The following is a 20,002-nucleotide window of genomic DNA, read 5'->3' on the forward strand; positions in this document are numbered from 1 at the left end:
TAGATAAAAAATCAGGCAGCAACTAAATGCACCATAAAGCAAAAAAAAAGACTATAAGGTGAAGAATCAGATGAGAAGGCAAGAAGTGTAGAAAATGCATAAATATAGTTGCAAGTATAGAAAACTCCAGGAAGAAGCTCATGTTGATCAGGACTGAACGCAGGAATGGTTAAGGAGAAGCGAATTCAAAACAAAAGATGAAAGATTAATATTGACGGCCCAAGAAAGTAGGCTACGTACACATTGGTTTACAAAGTCCATTGAACACGTGGGAGAAAAAGACAAATGTAGGTTTTGTAAAACAGAATTGGAAACAGTTGTACACCTTGTTGCTGGTTGTGATATACTAATGGCAGAAGGACTGTATACTGAAAGGCATAATAATGTGGCAAGACTGTTGCACTGGGGATTGTGCAAATATTATTATACTAAAGTAGCCGAAAAACACTTGAAATGTTAGTCACAAAGCATTATAGAAAATGAAGTCTATGTCACATGGGACCACCCATTGCCAACTGTTCAAAATACAGATGTAAGAAGAAGACAAAAGTAGCATTGATCATTGAAGTTGCTACACCCAGTGACTACAGTGTCTTACATACAGAGAGACACAAAGTCATAAAATATTAGGATTTACAGGCAGAAATGAGAGCAATGTGGAAGAAAGACACACAGAGAGTTCCAATAGTAGTAAGAGCAACAGGTCTTACAAAAAAGAATCTACAATCTTATTTAAATGTATTACCAATACATGTAACTCCATATAAATTGCAGGAGGAGTCATTACTGGGCACACTGCGGGTGCTGCAAAGAGCACTTCTGGCTGACATCAAAGATTGAAACAATACTAATTTCATGAACTTTAATCATACTTTGACTTAGGAATGGGGTCCATTCCCATCATGGTATCAGAAACGCAAAAGACTTGGAGAAATTAAAAAAAGGACAAACAATATTATATTCATAACGTAGCAGAAAGGATTCCAAGAACTAAGCCAACACAGGAATGGAGAACGGAGATTCTGCCATGACTGCAATTAGGGATACAGACAATAGGCAAGAGGGGCTGGGATTTACTGGAGAAAACTGGCAAAGGAACCAAAGTATGTGCAGTAAATAATTAGAGAGGAAGATAATAGAATGGGAAGAGGCCAAGATATTTTGGAGTTCAGGCTAGAGCTTGCTTTCCCTATCAAGGATTGATATAAGAATATAGGCAAACAGAAATAAATAGGGGGATTCCAAATGAAAGCCCAGCACTGGTAGAGGTTTTAGTAGACTCTAGAATTGAAGCTGCTGTTAAAAAAGGGATACTTAGTACAGCATATAAACTATGCATGAAAACTATAAGAATCAATCAGAGGAGGTTAGAAAGGATTGGGTAGAGATATTGGATAAGCAATTCACAAAAGAACAATGGGGGGTATATATGCAGCTCCAAAAATGCAACAAGGTCTAGAAGATTTAGGCTCTTTGCTTGGAAGTGTTTACATAAGCATTTTTATACCCCAAGTAGACTCCAAATATTTTTTCCTCAGGTCGATAGCAAGTGTTGGAGGTGTGATGGGGAAAAAAAGAGGAAATTGGGAACATATTTTTTGGGAATGTAATGAGTTGGCAGACTTTAAAAATTCCCTGCAGACTACTCTATCAGAAATACTGGGTGAGCAAATTGGTATAAATAAGGAAATACTTTTTTGGAGCCATGATACAGAATTGAAATTGCCTAGACATAGTAAGGCCTTCCTGAATCGAATTATGGGTTGCTGCCAAAAAAGCAATTACTAGAATCAAACTCTAAACCAACTGTACTAGAACAGAGATAAAACAACTGGAAATGGGATTTTTGGAAAAGGGCAGAAGCAAATTGCATAGAAAAAAAATGGGAATTATGGGAACAATACATGCAGAATAACATTCTGGAGGATGAATGAGGTTTTAAAAAGGCAGGATTTGAATGAGCTATGTAATGATTGACAGACAATGACTGGATAGATTATAAGTGATGCATAATGTTTGCAACTTAAAATATGTCATTATATGGTTTGTTTTCATTTAAAGATATCTATGATTGCATATGTATTAAGTGATAATTTAATAAAGATGTTTCTTGTTTAAAAAAAGGATTGTTGCCAGACTTAACAGGTCTTGATCAGTGTGATTTTATATTCAAATATATATGCAGTCAAACAAGCATGTTGCTTGAGGTTGCAAAGGAGTCAGGTAACCCTCTGTTGGTAGTAAACCTTGAATAAGAGAAGGCTTGTGATGGGGCCCAGTCAGAACCTCATGAGGAACGTTATAATGAAATTTGATTTCTAGAAGGGTTATGTAAGTTAATTGTTGACATAAGCAAAGATTATCAAGCAAAGGTTAAAATAAGTGGCAAGGAAACCTTTACCCTATAAAGAAGTACTTGTTAGGGGTATCCCATGTCATCACTTTTTTTTGCATTATACATAGACTCATTAGCTTTATTAATTAGGATCTGTTGCTACTACATTTGGCCTAGCACCTAAACTAAAATAGCTCTATTTGCAGATGATGTGGCAATTCACCTGACTAACCCAGAGCATGCTGTTCCTATATTGTTCCAAGAATTAAAATACTTTTAATTCTGCTCTTATTATAAAATAAAACTAAAACTAAGACCTTGAGCCTCAACTAACCTCCTAGCCATGCTTTGGTTCAAACATATCCTTTTATTTAGGGACAGACAAGAGTCAAATACATCAGGTCTGTTTATATATAAGATGGGTATATTTGCTACAGTTAGGTGGCTATAGGTGACTATGGGGCTAGCTGGAAAGAAACTGTGTATCTGCAAACAGGGTTGTCCAGCATACCTCTCAACTACCCAGATTTTTGTGGAATGCCCAGATTTTTGGCTCATATTTTTGGTTTGATCCTCTTAAAAGTTGTGTTTCTGGCAACTCACTGGGATGATCTGAGGATTAAAGTCACTAAATAATTACCTACATTTAAGTTTAAGACTTCAAATCCTTCAGAAAAATGTATGTTAAAACAAACCGTGTCACTCTAGCAACTTTCTAAGCTTATAAGAGGAATATTTAAAATATTTTGTTATTTTTGGGCCTTTGCCCTCCCCCCATTTTGTTGGGCTTTATACAGATTTCTTGCTCTATGACGTTGAGAGGTATGTTGTCCAGACAAAACAGGAGACTTAAGTAATGGATATTATGGAATAAGAAAATAAATAATAAGAACCACCTAGTGAAAATATTCAACATTGTTAGAAAATACCTGCAACAAAAGAACTTAAATGGGTGGAAGCAAGAAATTCTACCTATAAGATTTGGAATGAGGACAATAAGACAAAAATTTCTGGAACAATTAAAAGATGAAAATATACTCATTTCTTGAGAAGATGCATAGGAAAATGTTGGTCTCCAGACTAATGAAAAATTAAGGTGTTTAGGCCTTTAAGCAGAAGTAACCCATATAGCAGCCAGCAGAGAAAGAATGGCAAACCCATCAAAGCTGGCAACATTTTTGATAACACTCCTCAAGGAGAAATGCTGATGATGAGACAGACTGGTAAGCTGGGGCTATAAATATGCAATTTATCAACAAGGAAAGAGTTCAATAGTTAAAGAAGGGTTGGACTGCAAAAAGGAAAGTAGCTGTTTATGTTGATTGAGAATAGTGGACTGAGATTTGCATGGCTTACAGGTATGCCTCCAAGACAAGGAAAATTTAGTTTTTTTTTTACCCAGGACTGCCTGCACAAGCATTTCCATATGGCAAGTTGATTACAAAATAAAAAAATGTTTCCACATGTTAACGACATGTGTAGGAGATTTTTACATGGGAAGGGAAGAAACCAGAAACTCATTTTTGAGAGTGAACCAAACTATCAGCTTTTAAGTGAGTATTATAAAACATGATAAATGAACTGGGCAGTTTGCTTCAAGAAAAGGACAGTTTTGCTTGAGTGTAACTGGACAAGTGATACACTCATACATCAAAAGGGATTATTAATACTAGTCTCGATGGCCGAAAAGGTCATAACTTGTAGACAGAAATCAAGAGTAATTCCTTCAGATCAACTTATAAGGCATACAGATGACAGTGGATGCAATGGTTACAGTACAGAGACAGAAACAGATCTACATGGACAATAGCAATTGAATTTGAGTCTGGAAAAATATTCGGCCAGCAGTGATATTAAGGTATTTTTTATGATTTGTGAGAAAGAACTAGATGATATCACAAATAAAACAGACTAGAAAATTATGTTTTATATGGCATTTAGGGTTTTCTTCTCTCAGCTATAACTCTCAATGTCTTTGCTCAAGAATTCTGAGAAAAGCTACACAAAAGATAATACAAAACTGAGAAGCTGGAAGCTCTTGATTATGGATATGGATAGTAAAATACAAGCAGGGAAAATGTTTTTAGCCCCTTTAGTTTTATATACAAGCCAAGCATGCTATTATCAAGCAGAGGAGAAGTTATGGATTGTAATTACTATGGAATTGAAGGGATTTATTTGGGATGGGAAGAAGGCAAGCATTGTGGGATAAGTTGATTCTTCCCATAAAACAAGGTGGTTTAGGACTACCTGATTTGAAATGATAGTTTAGAGCTATGCAGTTAAGGCTCATGTACATAAATTAAGTAGAAGGTTATAAACCAAAGCAGAAAGAGATGATAATGAAATAGGGAGAAGTTGGAGAAATAAGGGGAGAGTAGGAATTTAGATGCATGCCCTTATGGAGACCAACCACCATACAGAATATTATATTCATAATGTGGCAAAACATATTCTAAAAATTAAGCCAAATAAAGGAACAGAGAAAGGAGATTTTGCCAGTAGGGATGACTGTAAATAGGGACATAGAAAATAGACAATATGGAGCATGAATTTACAAAAGAAAATTAGCAAAGGAACCAATGCATTGGGAGCAAATAACTAGAGATGGAAGGTAGTAAAGTAGGATGAAGTTTGGACTGTGGGCTAGAGACTGCCTTCCCTATCAGGGACTGATATCAGAGTAGAGGCAAAGAGAAAGGGATAGGGGAGGGCTACTTGAAATATTAGCTATAGTAGAGTTTTTAGCTGCATCTAGAACAGAAGCTGCTGTTAAAAAGGATAATTAGCAGGGAATATAAAACATTGACTGATAACTGTAAGAATTAAATGAAAAAGCTCAAAAAACAAACTCAGTAAAACGAAAAAGGGGGTGCCAAACAGCCGCTCATCAATGTCTTAAAAGACTGAGTACTAACATCTTTAGTACTCAGTCTTTTAAGACATTGGTGAGTGGCTGTTTGGCGCCCCCTTTTTCGTTTTAACTGTAAGAATTAATCAGGTGAGGTTAGAAAAGATTGAGAAGAAAGAGTGAAAAGGCAATTTTCAAGGAACAATAGGAGGACATCTGTATGGCTCTAATGTATGCAACGAAATCCAGAAAGTTTAGGATTTTTGCTTAGAAATATTTGTATTGGTATTGTAATGTCCCTCCTCTGGGCCAGTAATCAAGGACCCTCAATCCTTATCACTGACACTGGTGAGGGATATTCACTCAGAACAAAAAATGGATACACATAGTATTTCCAGATGCAGCTGTCTGCACCAAGTGCAATTTCCCTTAAGAGCACACAGGGAGCACACTCAGTCCTGGGACTGGGTTTCCAAGTCTCTCTCCAGGCCCCAAGTAAGACTCCCCATGGATCACAACTGTAAAGCTGAGTCCTCAGATGAGTGTTCCAAGATAATTCCTCCACCACCCTCTCTGAGAAAACAGTGCTCTGTGTCCCTGCTCCAAGTAGCTGACACACACACTCTTTGAAATTTGATTTACACACACACACACACACACACACACACACACACACACACACACACACACACACACACACACACATATACGAGAAAGACTGACACAGATTTACCAGCTATACCCCCACTGCCCAGACTATAAGGTAGATACTGCCATCTGAACACTCCAAAGCCAGCTACTCTAAGGCTCTTACAAGTGTACAGAATTATACTGAGTAAAATTATTACTAATACAAATGGTAGTCTTTGACCAATGCAGCAATGCTTTCAGGAGCAGCCAGTGTCACCAAATAAATATAAGTACTCTCAAAGGTTAAAATATTCCCTAAAAGCCAGCTGCAATGAAAAGTTTAAATATGTTCAATAATAAACAGTAAAAGAACATGAAAATACTAAATATTTACAATAAACACCAGTGTTTCAATCATAACAGATATTAAAAATAACACAGATGGAAAGGTTCATGCAGATACAGAAAACAGTACTTAACTAATCTCACTATATTTTCCTGACTAATCTAAAGAATTACTGCCCCTTAGTTTACTTACTAGAGCAAGACAAGATGATGTAGGTGAGTGGTTCCTCTTTGTCAGGTTTCACAAACAGACTGCTGAGAGCTAAGTGACTTCCCTCAGTAATATCTAAATATCATTTCTGTGCTGGCTATAGAATGACATCACATCTGGTCATCTGACTCTGGTTCCCACACTACCCCCTTTAATAGAAACTGAAGCAGAATCTAGCACATATGTGTCATGATAGATACACATAGAGATTTGCTAAGATGTGTTACAGCATCTGGAAGCTATAAACCATTTCATAAACTTCCACCTTTCCAGAGTAACAATTAGTTCACCCCTAAGAACAACACAGTAGGATTCCTAGTCCTGATTTTCACAGACATTTGTCTCTGGCAGAAATCAGAACTATAAGATACAATCTTTATGGCCTTAACCAGATAATTTAATTCTAGACCATTTTTCAAAGTTATCCGGACTGAACTTAATCTCTTCTCTTCCACTATCCTCTGTTACAATATATTCATTTTAACAGTTAAAATATAGTCTGACATACAGCTGTATTTCTTTTCTGTCCACCAGGACCCACTGTTTGTATATGTTTAACACAAGCAGCTTTACAACTAATTTTTTTAAACACAAGCATCTGTACAAATCAGTTTGATATACAAATGACATATAATTCACCCCCCTCTCACCCCCTAAATGGCCCATCTCAATACTGGAAGATTGCCAAATTCCGGTAATAATGGCCACACAGGTAAAAATCGCACTCTCCAAAGCTAAGAATACAGCATCCATGGGACCAGATGACATCCTGGGCTGTGTACTACATGAACTACAATATGAACTGGCACCTCACCTAAGTGTCATGTTTAATCATAGCCTCACCTCAGGTTTCATGCCCACTGAGTGGCGCAGAGCTACAGTTATCCCACTCCACAAGGGGGGATCCACCTTGGATCCCGGAAACTACCATCCCATCAGTCTGACAAGCCTTATCTGCAAGGCCATGGAGCGTGTTATCATGGAACTTATAAACAAAGACATTGGCAACCTTCAAACACTGGACCCCACCCAGTTTGGGTTAGTGAAAGGACGATCTTGTCTTCTGAACCTGATTGACTTCTTCGAATCAGTCTCCAGAGCCATGGACAAGGGTAAGGTGGTCCACACAGCCTATCTAGACCTTGCCAAGGCCTTTGACACCATCCCCCACTCTGGAATTATAGACAAACTTACTAAGCTGGGCATTAATCCCTATGTCACCCAATGGGTTGCTAACTGGCTTACTGATAGAACCCACACTGTAAAAGTAGCCAACTCCAAATCCAGCTCCAGACAAGTAACAAGTGGAGTACCTCAGGGTTCAGTCCTGGGACTGCTCTTGTTTGGCATCTACTTCTCTGAAGTACAGGCCAACACTAAGGGACTCTGGATAACAAAGTTCGCAGATGACTGCAAACTGGGAGCCATTATTGAATCCCCAATTGATGTGGATACTCTACAAAAAGGCCTTACAGAAAAAGATGCTTGGTGCCAGAGCCATGGGCTCAAACTCAATGCCAAGAAATGTATAGTTATCCCCTTTGGGAAAAACATGTACACATGAATTACCATATAGGTGGCAGTACAATAAACACCGAAAGTGTGATAAGAGACTTAGGGACACAGGTGGACAGTGGTCTCACCTTCGATAACCACATCGCCACAACAGTCAGGAAATCCTTCTATGTGGCACACCTCATCACTAAGGGCTTTTCATCCAGAAAAAAGGAGGTCATTGTCCCACTGTACTCATCCCTCATTAGATCCATTATAGAATACAATGTCTCGTTTGGTATGTACCTCTCAAGACATCTGCAACAACTGGAAAGGCCGCAGAAATACCTCACTAAAAGAATCACAGGCCTAAAGCAGATGCCCTACACTGACTGCCTTAAAAAACTCCAGCTATACTCTGTTGCATATCGTCTACTCAGAGGCGATCTCTGCTTAACATACAAGGCCATGTCAAACCCAGAGCTGTTGGACATGCTACACTTAAAGAAATCCCAATCCCTCAGAGCCACACGCTTCAGGGATCTAAACCTTGTCATCACAATAAACAAAACATGCTGGAGGGATAGGTTCCTGACCCAGAGACTCCCCAGACTCTGGAATAGATTGCCCATACATGTCAAGCAGAGTGCCTCTTTGGCCCTCTTCAAAAGGAACCTTGACGATTGGATGGGAGAAAGGAAATTCACCCCGGGGATCACGTAAGTCGCCCTGCTAGACAGGGGTCCAGGGAAGTAAATAGTGTGGGAAGAAATAGCCAAGGAATTGTTATGGCTAGGCTTGTATAGGCCCTAGGGCTGATAGCCTAGTACCAACCCATGAACCTATGAGTTATTTACAAAACCCCAGCTAGCTATGCTGACATATGTCACACATCCACTACCTCACTTCTCCTGGCATAGCTGGCAATACCTCACATCATCACAGGTATTTTATATCCCAAGAAGACTTCTGAGGATGTTTCCTTGGGTAAATGTCAAATACTGGAGGATATGTTTTTGGGAGTGCAATTAGATGGCAGATTTTAAAAATTCTCTACAGAGTATTTTGTCAGAAATGCTCAGGATGTAAATTGCAACAAATAAGGAGATGATTCTTGTGAGCCAGAACTCACAATCTGAATTGTCTAGACATAGTAAATCTTTACTAAGTTTAATGCTACTGACTACCAAAAAAGCAATTACTAGAAAACGGAAATCAAAGTCTAAACCATCTATAATTAAAGTACTGAATATTATAAAGGGGATAAAAGAACGGGAGGTGGGATCTTTAAAAAAGGGAAGTAGCAAATTACATATAAGTAAATTTAATGTGTGGGAATAATATATGCAGAGTAATACTCAGGAGGAGGTGCAAGTTATAAGAGAAGGCAGGAATTCAGCAATTTACATAATGCTGGCATGAATGATATTGGTTACAAAGACAATGGGGGGGAATTCAGTAAGGCCGACACAAATTTACAGCTCCCTGTGCCTGCTGGTTTTCACCACACATACACAAACAGGTGAACAGGTGGTGTTATGTATCATGTTGTGTACTCAGGCATTGACAGGGCACATTGTTTTTCCCCACAGACTTGCCCATCCAAATGCAAACAACTACATATAGCCAAAATGGCTAAGGTAGCCACATAGCTAGAATAAAAAAATAGTTATCTGACTGCTAGGTTATTAGATTCAGAGAACAGAAAAAAGCAATTTCACTCTGCAGGCCGCACATGCTGTTCATCACAAGCCTAGTTTATGTACTCTGCAAGTAGTCACCTGCAGTCATATATAAAATAGACTTCAGCGGTGGCGCATGCAATAAGTACTGTGATCTGTAGTGTGTAAGACTAGATAAGTTGGGGTTCTACTCTCATTCCAAGCCGTGTGTGTGTGTGTGTGTGTGTGTGTGTGTGTGTGTATGTTCATACATTGCCCCGCAAAACAAATGGGAATCTCACATTGACTACTAAACTGCAAAGGTTTTGCACTTTTTGACCACTGCAGATGATGATGGCCTCCAAACTTCTGTCTTCCACAAGGCCTACTGATGTCATGTACCTTAAGACTACCAACTCCATTGTAGCGCATGCAATGAGTACTGTGATTTGTAGTGTTTAAGACTTGATTGGTAGGGGTTATACTCTTACTCTAAGCCAGCTGGTGTGTGTGTGTGTGTGTGTGTGTGTGTGTGTGTGTGTGTGTGTGTGTGTGTGTGTGTGTGTGTGTGTGTGTGTGTGCATGCGTGCGTGTGCGAGTGCGTGCATCTCCCTGCAAAACAAATGGGAATCCCACATTGACTATCAAACTGCAATGCTATGCACTTTTTGGTCCTTGCAGGTGATGCTGGCCTCCAAACTCCTGCCCTGTCTCCAGGGAATCACACTGTTTAACCAAGCTGGATGTGTATCTATCTTTAATGAATATGGATACACCACCTACATTACCTGGCACACTTTCAGTTTGAGGTCTGAACATGTGGAAGGATGTGTAGCCTGCTATGGCTGTGGTGGTGTCCACAGCCTTGAACCAGATGTGTGTGACTACACAAACATCTGCATCTTCCAAGGTGAGGACACCTTCCTGTGAGTGGAGTTTAGTATTGGAATTCCTAGCATGTAGCAGCATACCTGTGATGTTGTTAAAAGATGGCGTTTCCTCACTGGAAAGTTTTCCCTTGAGACACTGCCTATAAGATGCACTATGGGGATGTCAGCAGCTTTGGCAAGTACACAAACTCCCAGGGATGACAGATTAACACCATCTCTGGCAAAACATCGAGGTTTGTTGAGCAAGTCATCCCCAGGTGACATGTACTGGATCCCCTTACAATGACACCAGACATTAAGCCAGTTATTTACTTCAATCATTTTCTGTGTTTATTGAGCCATCATTCTAGGTGCGGGTGAAATGCAGCTGAAGGTTATGAGCATACCCACTAGAGATACAGAGTCTGTAAGCTCAGTCATGTGTCTGCATACAGTCCATTGAGGTATGTCTCAAGTTGTACACACCAAAAGGAAGTATGAATTTGTCATAACAATAGCTGATGTTGACAGACCTGCATGCATGTGTAGTATAGCATATCCTGGCACAGACATTTAACTGTGACATTTCCCATATGTAGCCTGGTGAGAGGGACATCAATGTGTCTCATGATATGATCACCTATGAATAATAGGTTTGACTTTGTGTTTTTCCTCAGGTTGTTTTGACTGTTAAGACAGTGGTGCATGCACTATTATGTGTACTGTGTTCTGCAGAGGTATGATTATGTGTAGTGAGCTTGAAACTGGGTTTCTGAGGTGACTGTTGTTTGTGTATGTGTCTGGTAAGAAGCTTCACACATGCAGACCCTGACCCAGAATCAGGTCTATGAATCATTTAGCACCCAGTTCCCCATGAACATGCAGTGCACTGCTGGAGAGAGGTAGCCCCCTTCTGTCCACACTCTGACCGAGTGATGAGTGGTGCTCCTTGCCGACCTTGTGGCTGGGTATCTCTGCCGAACTGGAGAGCTGCAGTGCTGCGGTATCATTACCTTTAGGCAGGATTCTGACTTAGAGGCATTCAGTCATAATCCCAAAGATGGTAGCTTCGTACCATTGGGTCCTCAGCCAAGTACATACACCAAATGTCTGAACCTCCAGTTCCTCTTGTACTGAGCAGGATTACTATCACAACAGCACATCATCAGTAAGGTAAAACGAACCTGTCTCATGACGGTCTAACCCCAGTTCACATTCCCTACTAGTGGGTGAACAATCGAATGCTTGAATTCTGCCTCACAATGACAGGAAGAGCTGACATCAAAGGATCAAAAATGGACACTGCTATGAATGCTTGGCTGCCACAAGCCAGTTATCCCTGTGGTAACTTTTCTGACACCTCCTGCTTAAAAAAGCCAGAAAAATCGTGAGACCCCACTTTCATGGTCTGTATTCATACTGAAAATCAAGATCAAGCGAGCTTTTGCCCTTCTGCTCCACAGGAGGTTTCTGTCTTCCCTGAGCTTACCTTATGACACCTGCATTACTCTTTGACAGGTGTACTGCCCCAGTCAAACTCCCCACCTGACATTGTTCCCGGAGCAGGTTGCACCCTGGTGCATGAAGCCAGAAGCGGGTGTCCCAGTGGGGCTTGCCCCCCCCGCCTCACAGGGTAAGTGAAAAAAACAGTAAGAGTATTATTCATGTGTTCACTGCATTTGGTTTCCAATGTAATACCACTCACAGCTATGCATGTCTGTAAATGTAGGATTTCACACAAAATGTTGCAATGAAAGTCATAAAGGAGAATAGTGTTTTGAGAATTCATGATATTAAAATAAAATGCACATAATTCCTGCAGTCACTGCTTGTGGCAGTTAATCCCATGGCAGCCAGCTGACAAATAACCAGCTGTCTAGTACACTTAGTGTACACGAACTCACCTCTCAACTGTCATGCTTTTGAAGAATGTAATGACTAGTGCCACATATGACTGGGCCTTGATTAGCAGATACATGACATTACTTGGAGTGCAATTTATTGGCAAATCTTTTTGCAGAACACCTTGGTAGTAATGTATGTGCACAGTATGTAAAACAGTTCCCTGTAGTTGTGCCTGTGTACCAGCATTTATTAGCTTGGCCCATACTGTCTCATGCTAACAGGTTCAGAGGTATGTACATGCAACATCATCTATACAAGAATAGCAGTCACTGAACTCACAACTGAAATTGTACATCTGTAGAAGTATGCATTAGTAGTCTGTGTAATAATATTACCTGCAAAGTTGCTTATGGTATGTTTTTCTCTCTTTCCCACCCGTTATTTTTTTAATTTATTAATGTTATTTATTATTATGATTTGATATTAATATATTATTTGTAACTAACTGTTATGTTGGCCTTATGTATTATTTCATACTGGTTTGCTGTTAACATACTTTTGTTAATGTTATTTATTGTTGTGTTCCTCATAATATTCCTTTATATGTCATTTGATTAATCAATATTATCTTCCGTTATGTTAATACTAACATTTGTTTCGTTGTTTTTGTTGTTACCTTATGTTTATGATTAATTTACTACAGCACAAGGTAGACTGGTTTCTGGCAATCCACCTACCTTGGCTCCCCCAGCTATGGCACTGGGGCCCAGTACTACCTGCGGCATCGGATAGTTCTGCCCCACAGGCTAGGGCTGGGTCCCCCTCTGGGAGTGGAGGGGGTGATTTTGTCACCCATGAGGAACTGCCAGATATGGTGTGTGGGTTGCTGCACCAAACTGTCGGTGTACACCTATGCCGGATGGAGAGCATGCTGTCCATCCTGGAGGGGTAGCCTCACGCCGGATGCCAGCATCCACCGCTGCAACCACAGGGGCAGTGAAGGAGCAGTGCTAACGGTCCCATGGGTGAAGACTTGAGTCGCACTGCTACTGTGTGTGACACTAATGGGACTGGGATTCCACAACACCCTCCCCATCCAAGGTGTTCACCCCCTTCTTGTGTCACACACCAACCCTGTCTGCTGTCTTGTCTGTCTGCAAAAGCTTCCTCACCTTCCCAACTTACTTCCCCTACACTTATCTATATCCCTTCCCTAACATTCCACTCTCACCGTAAAAAAAAAATGGGCACCGTAAAAAAAAAATGTTGTCCCATACGTAGCTCTCTATTTTGCACACGTGTCCACTGGACATACTTAATTTGGTCCAACTGGCTTGACAACGCACTTATGTTGTCATCACCCCTCTCTGGGGGTGACACTCCAAATTCAGCAAAAAACATCTGTGAAAGTGCACAGCTGTTGCTGTTCAAGAAATGGATAGCTATAGTTCTGTCCTACACCCGTCCTGCACATCCCTACCTGCCTTTAACTATGTTTTCCCCTTGCTTGCACTCCATTTCACCAATGTCCTATCTTCCCATTTTTTTTTCTTTAAAATTTTTGGACGATGCGGCACAGTGCACCACATCGCTTAGCTATGCTAAATAGCGCTACATTGATATATGCTTCTGAAACAATATTAATTACATTCAAAATGTATACCTGCACCCTGTTTCGAACCGAGGACTATCGCACCTGCAGAACAGTGGATCAACCCACCAAGCCACACAGCTGCTAATTAACACAAGTGTTTTAATCAAAACAGAGTAATGCTCAAGTTCCCATCAATAAACTTGTTGAAGCGATGCTGTGCATCATGCCGGACTGTGCAAATCAGGTAAGAGATGAATAGAAAAATAGTACTGTAATTGGCACTCTGGTAGAGAAATACATCATTATAAAGCCACACACATAAGTTTAGATGTAAGTGAGTTATCTAATAGCATGTAAACCTGCAATTATATGTACAACATGTAAAAATACACTTGTTAAAACATTAATGGAAAATAGGATTTTAACTGGGACTCTGGTATAGAAACAGTACTCTAAAGCCATACACATAATAATAGATGTAAGTGCAGTATTTAACAGCAGATAACTGTGTAATGACAACTACAATATGTAAAAATACACCTGCTATTCCAGTGACTGTGTAGCTCAGTCTGTAAAATGCATTGAGAACATTACTTTTTGGTAAACATGGTCCTGGGTTCAATTACAGCTGCATCTAGCAATGAAAATACATGTATGTGGGCATCAACATTATAAATTGTGATATGTATGTCTGTCTCATCACCTATTTATTCACCCAAAGCAGTACAGTTTGAATGTTTGCATTTAAATAATAGAGGTCAAAGGCCTACACTCTTAACTAGTCCTAGTACAACACTAGAAAGTGTAGAGACTGTCAGGTCATGCATTAGCCTGAATTCCTAGAGGATGTTGAAGTGTGTACTGAAATTGTGGCCCAGTAATATCACACTACAACCCACAATGTTTTGCTGGTGATATGACAGACAACCACAGCTGCACAAGCAACATACATATATGGAGGTTGAGCTATACGCAAGGGATGCCAGCACACACTTAACAGTGGACTACCATGACATAACTCATGATTTGGCAGTTGTCCAACTGTGTGACATAATGGTTAATGTACTCCCTACCTTTAGGGCACATCAAACATTTTGCCTTGTATTGTGTTACTGATACCGTTGGCTGACATACTTACCTGAAACACATACCTTAATTCTCGATGGGATGGGTACCCTCAATTTGGCTCTGCCTATACAACAAGGCTACCAAAGGTCCCCAACTTAATCTTAAAGCTTGTTGTCCTGCAAAGTGTTAACCCTCTCTGCCTATGCCTATTGCCTAAAGCATCACCTTCAGCTTCAGTCTGTAGAACACGTTTGTATGTAAAAAGTAGCTGCTACAGACATTCTCTCTGCCTTGATGTAGTATCTGTACTCCAGTAATTTCCAACCCAACATATGAGAAAGGGGTTGTAATTTACAATGAGGCCTTATATCTTGTTTAGTGGTTGCATGGGATTGGCTGATTATACTGCAAATCAGCTGTGTTGGCTGCAATTATCATTTCAGAAGCACAGATTCGTTCAGAGGCAAACACTTGCTAATGAGAAATGCAAAGATCTAGCTAGGGAAACCAATGTGTATGACAGCTACTTCACAGGGTGAACCGGTTAGCACATTTATATATCTGTACCTTTCAAAAGAGTATTGTACTCCATCAGGTATGTAACCATTTTGTTTCCAACATGATGTATATGTTTCAATATACTTACGGGGAATGGGGATTAGATCATTAAGCCTTTCTTAGGACTGTAATGGTGATATGTCATTGATCTCCAGATGTGATACACCTACGGAGGAACTGGAGTTACACAGGCTTGAACCTTACTCTGGGTAATTCGCTACATTTATTTCAGACAGTTTTTGCTGCATTCATTATTCATTTACATTTCACAGTTGACTGGTGTCAGATTATAACACACATGCAGTGAATACAGGAATAGTGAACACTTTATTTGAAAACATTACATATCAAAGCACCATCACCATTTAAATTGTATTGATTAATGTTGCTTCAGTTTTGGCATGTAGACCATAGATGGCTGTGTAAGACATCTAATAAAAAAACCCATATACCCTGTCCATTAACTGAGTGCAACCTACAGCATATTCCAGACAATGAGCAGACCAGAACAGTGACTCTTAATATTGCTAGACCACAACATTAACTGATGTTTGGAAGCTATATTACACAGTACTGCATGTTTACCTGCTTTAACTTGCTTTACCATTTCATTTAGGCAGTGGCACATTACTAAACATGTTACATGTCCCAGGTATATTATACCTGACTATTAAGACGGCAAACTCTGTAACTAATTTATTATACAATTATGTTATGCATTAAGTTATTACTTTGATGCTTCCCTACTTACCACGCTCTCTCCTCATCCTGGCCAGGCACCCTGCATGGGACTGGACATTGTGAGCCTTCTCGTCTGCAACTGTTGAAAGAGAAGCAAACCATAGAGGTATGACTGCCGAATCCTACACAAATGCACTTTATAAGCACTTACACGAGTGCATGGATCATGCTATCCCTAATAGAACCAAGATGTTATCCTCCAAAAAAAGGAAGCCAATCTGGTGGTCCTCTGCCATAAACAAACTACAACAGAAGAAAGAAACTGTTGCAAAAAAAGAGTAAAATCCCATGACTGGAGGAACTCCCTGGTCAACCTCAGTAAGAAGCTGAGATCCCTCATAAAATCCTCCAAAGCTAGTTACGAAAACAAAATTGCCACCGACTCTAAAGACAACCACAAAGCATTCTATAGCTATGTCAAGAATCGAAATGGGAACACTAAATATACAGAACCAACTGATATTGCCAACATCCTAGCAGATAGGTTCAGTGCTAACTTTACTCCCCCTCTCACCCCCTAGAGGGCCCATCTCTATACCGGAAGAATGCAAAGTTCCTATAATCACGGCTGCACAGGTAAAAAACACACTTTCCAAAGCCAAGAACACAGCATCCATGGGACCTGACAATATCCCAGGCTGTGTTCTACATGAACTACAGAATGAACTGGCACCCTACCTAAGTACCATGTTTAATCATAGCCTCACCTCAGGCTTTGTACCCACTGAATGGCGCACAGCGACAGTTATCCCACTCCACAAAGGGGGAGCCACGACGGACCCGGGAACTACCGCCCCATTAGCCTGACGAGCCTGGTCTGCAAGGCCATGGAACGTATCATCGTGGAACTCATAAACAAAGACATTGGTAATCTCCAAACTCTGGACCCTACTCATTTTGGATTTGTAAAAGGCAGATCATGTCTCCTAAACCTGATTGACTTCTTTGAAGCAGTCACCAAAGCCATAGATGAGGGTAAAATGGTTCACACAGCTTATCTAGATCTCGCCAAGGCTTTTGACACCATCCCCACTCTGGAATTATAGATAAGCTCACTAAACTAGGTATAAATCCCTATGTCACAAGATGGGTTGCCAACTGGCTCATGGACAGAACCCACACTGTGAAAGTAGCGGATTCCAAATCCGACATCAGACCAGTGACAAGTGGAGTACCACAGGGTTCAGTCCTGGGTCCTCTCCTGTTTGGTATTTACTTCTCTGAAGTGCAGGCCAACACAGAAGGTCTTTGACTAACAAAGTTTGCAGATTACTGCAAACTAGGAGCCATAATCGAAACTCCTAATGATGTGGACAAACTACAAAAGGGCCTCACTGAGACTGATACCTGGTGTCAAATCCATGGCCTGAAGCTCAATGCCAAAAAGTGTATTGTCATCCCCTTTGGTAAAAACTCTGTACCCATGAACTACCACATAGCTGGTAGTCTACTTAATGCCGAAAATGTGATAAGAGACCTTGGGACACAGGTGGACAGTAGTCTCTCCTTTGATAATCACATCGCCACAGTGGTCAGGAAATCCTTCTACATGGCTCATCTCATCACAAAAGGATTCTCATCCAGAAAAAAGAGGTCATTGTTCCCCTCTACTCATCACTCATTAGACCCATTATAGAGTACAACGCCCCTTTTGGTATGTACCTCACAAGACATCTACAACAACTGGAAAGACCACAGAAATACCTCACAAAGAGGATTACTGGCCTCAAACAGATGCCCTATGCAGACCGTCTCAAAAAACTACAGCTTTACTCCATCGCATATCGCCTACTCAGGGGCGATCTCTGCCTAACATACAAAGCTATGTCAGACTCAGAGCTGTTGGATATGCTGCACTTAAAGAAATCCCAATCCCTCTGAGCTACACGCTCTAGGGACCTTAACCTTGTCACCACAATAAACAGAACATGCTGGAGGGATAGATTCCTGTCCCAGAAACTTCCCATACTCTGGAACAGACTACCTATCTATGTCAAGCAGAGCTCCTCATTAGCACTCTTCAAAAAAATCTTGATGATTGGATGGGAAATGGGAAATTCACCCCAGGGATCACTTCTGTGGCTCTGCTCGACAGGGGCACAGGAAAATAATTTTCTTGGGTGGCGAAAGCCAGGGTACATTTTTTGGCTAGGCTTGTATGGGTCCTAGGGCTGATAGCCTAGTACCTACCTATGAACCTATGAACCTATACCAGTTATGCACTGATTCAGCTTATATATTTATAAAGTACCGGCAAACATACTTACATATCTGTGGAGACTGCCCAGTCTGAGCTTCTTGGCCCCAGGTGTCCAACGTTCCCCTCTTCCCCCATTTCAGGTCATTGTAGTGGTGACAACACTGCTCACCAGTGTGGGGGGATACTAGTAAGCACTGGTATGTTCCCTAGCTAACTGATCTCACGCTCCAGGCTTACACTCTGAGCCCTGGTAATTGCCGTGCAGCAGCTGGGGCTCATAGTTCTTCACTAAGTCCAACAAACACTTTGGATTCCTGCACACCTCACATCTGCGCCCAAAAGCACGATCCCTCTCCAACACCCCCAGTTATATCGACATCCAAGTGAAGACTCCAGTGAATGGTGTAAAATTCATGCTACTGGCCTTTGTATAGGCTGCATTCCTGCCCTTACACGTCATACTGTAACTTTCAAAAAAGTGCCACATTGCTAAGCTTCACTCAAACTTGCACAAACCATTTCAGTGAAGCTGAGCATCACACAAATTTGCACAACCCAAGTTTAAATGTAGCTTAGCAATGTACAAACATTGTAGACCACTGACCATGTTTAAGCTGGGCATGGATAAATGTAGCTTAGCAATGCACAAACATTGTAGACCATTGACCATGTTTAAGTAGTGCTTAGCATTGGGCAGCTTTTCTAAATGTAAATTTTTTTTATAATTTTAAATAAAACTGATGTTTCAGTTACCTGACACATTTTCACAGCAATAAATGTAAAACATATGACTTGCCAGGACTCGAATCTGGGACCTACTACACTGTAGGTCATGACTCAACCTATCTTGCTACTTGGATAGTACAGGGAAGCTGTATATCTTTGCATATACTAGTAAGATGCCTGTTAGTATTGCGCAGTGAAGCTGTGCGAGTTTGTGCTTTGCTAAGCATGACACAATTATAACAGTTAAATACATCCAGTTTCTATTTTTAGATATATAGCAGATGTTCGGTGTATATGTATAAGTGCAGCTCGGTATCGCTAAGCACTGCACCACATCGCGCAAACAGGAACAGACAAAAATAAAACAAAAAAAATTAGAATTGATTACATCTGGTTTCTATTTTAGATATATGACAGATGTCAGATGTATATGTGTAAGTGCAGCTCAGCATCACTAGGCACTGTGCCGCAGCGCGCAACCAACACATAAAAATAATAAAAAAAAAATACTCCTGTGCTTATCACCTTTCCACAAGTACATGTTACTGTGATCTCCCTCAGCAGTGCACCATAATTAATATGTATGGACTGCTGTTGGTGAGGAACCATGGCTGTGTACACAGAGCCTACGCAGATTTTATTGAATCCTGGTGAATGTGTATACTGGATGAAAATAATGAAAGTGTCACTATGGTTTGTTTTCTCTTCTGCCAATTTTTGTGTAAATTGTGATTTAATAAATTTGTTAAAAATAACAGAATTCCTGACAAAGCCAAAAATAATAAGGGTGGGAGGCAAACAGCCAATATCAGGGACACATTTTAAATGTTCTTATAAACTTAGAAAACTACTAGAATAACAGATTTTGAATTAG

Source organism: Protopterus annectens, chromosome 14.part0 (genome assembly GCF_019279795.1).
Source record: "Protopterus annectens isolate FY-2018-M chromosome 14.part0, PAN1.0, whole genome shotgun sequence".
Taxonomy (NCBI): domain Eukaryota; kingdom Metazoa; phylum Chordata; order Ceratodontiformes; family Protopteridae; genus Protopterus; species Protopterus annectens.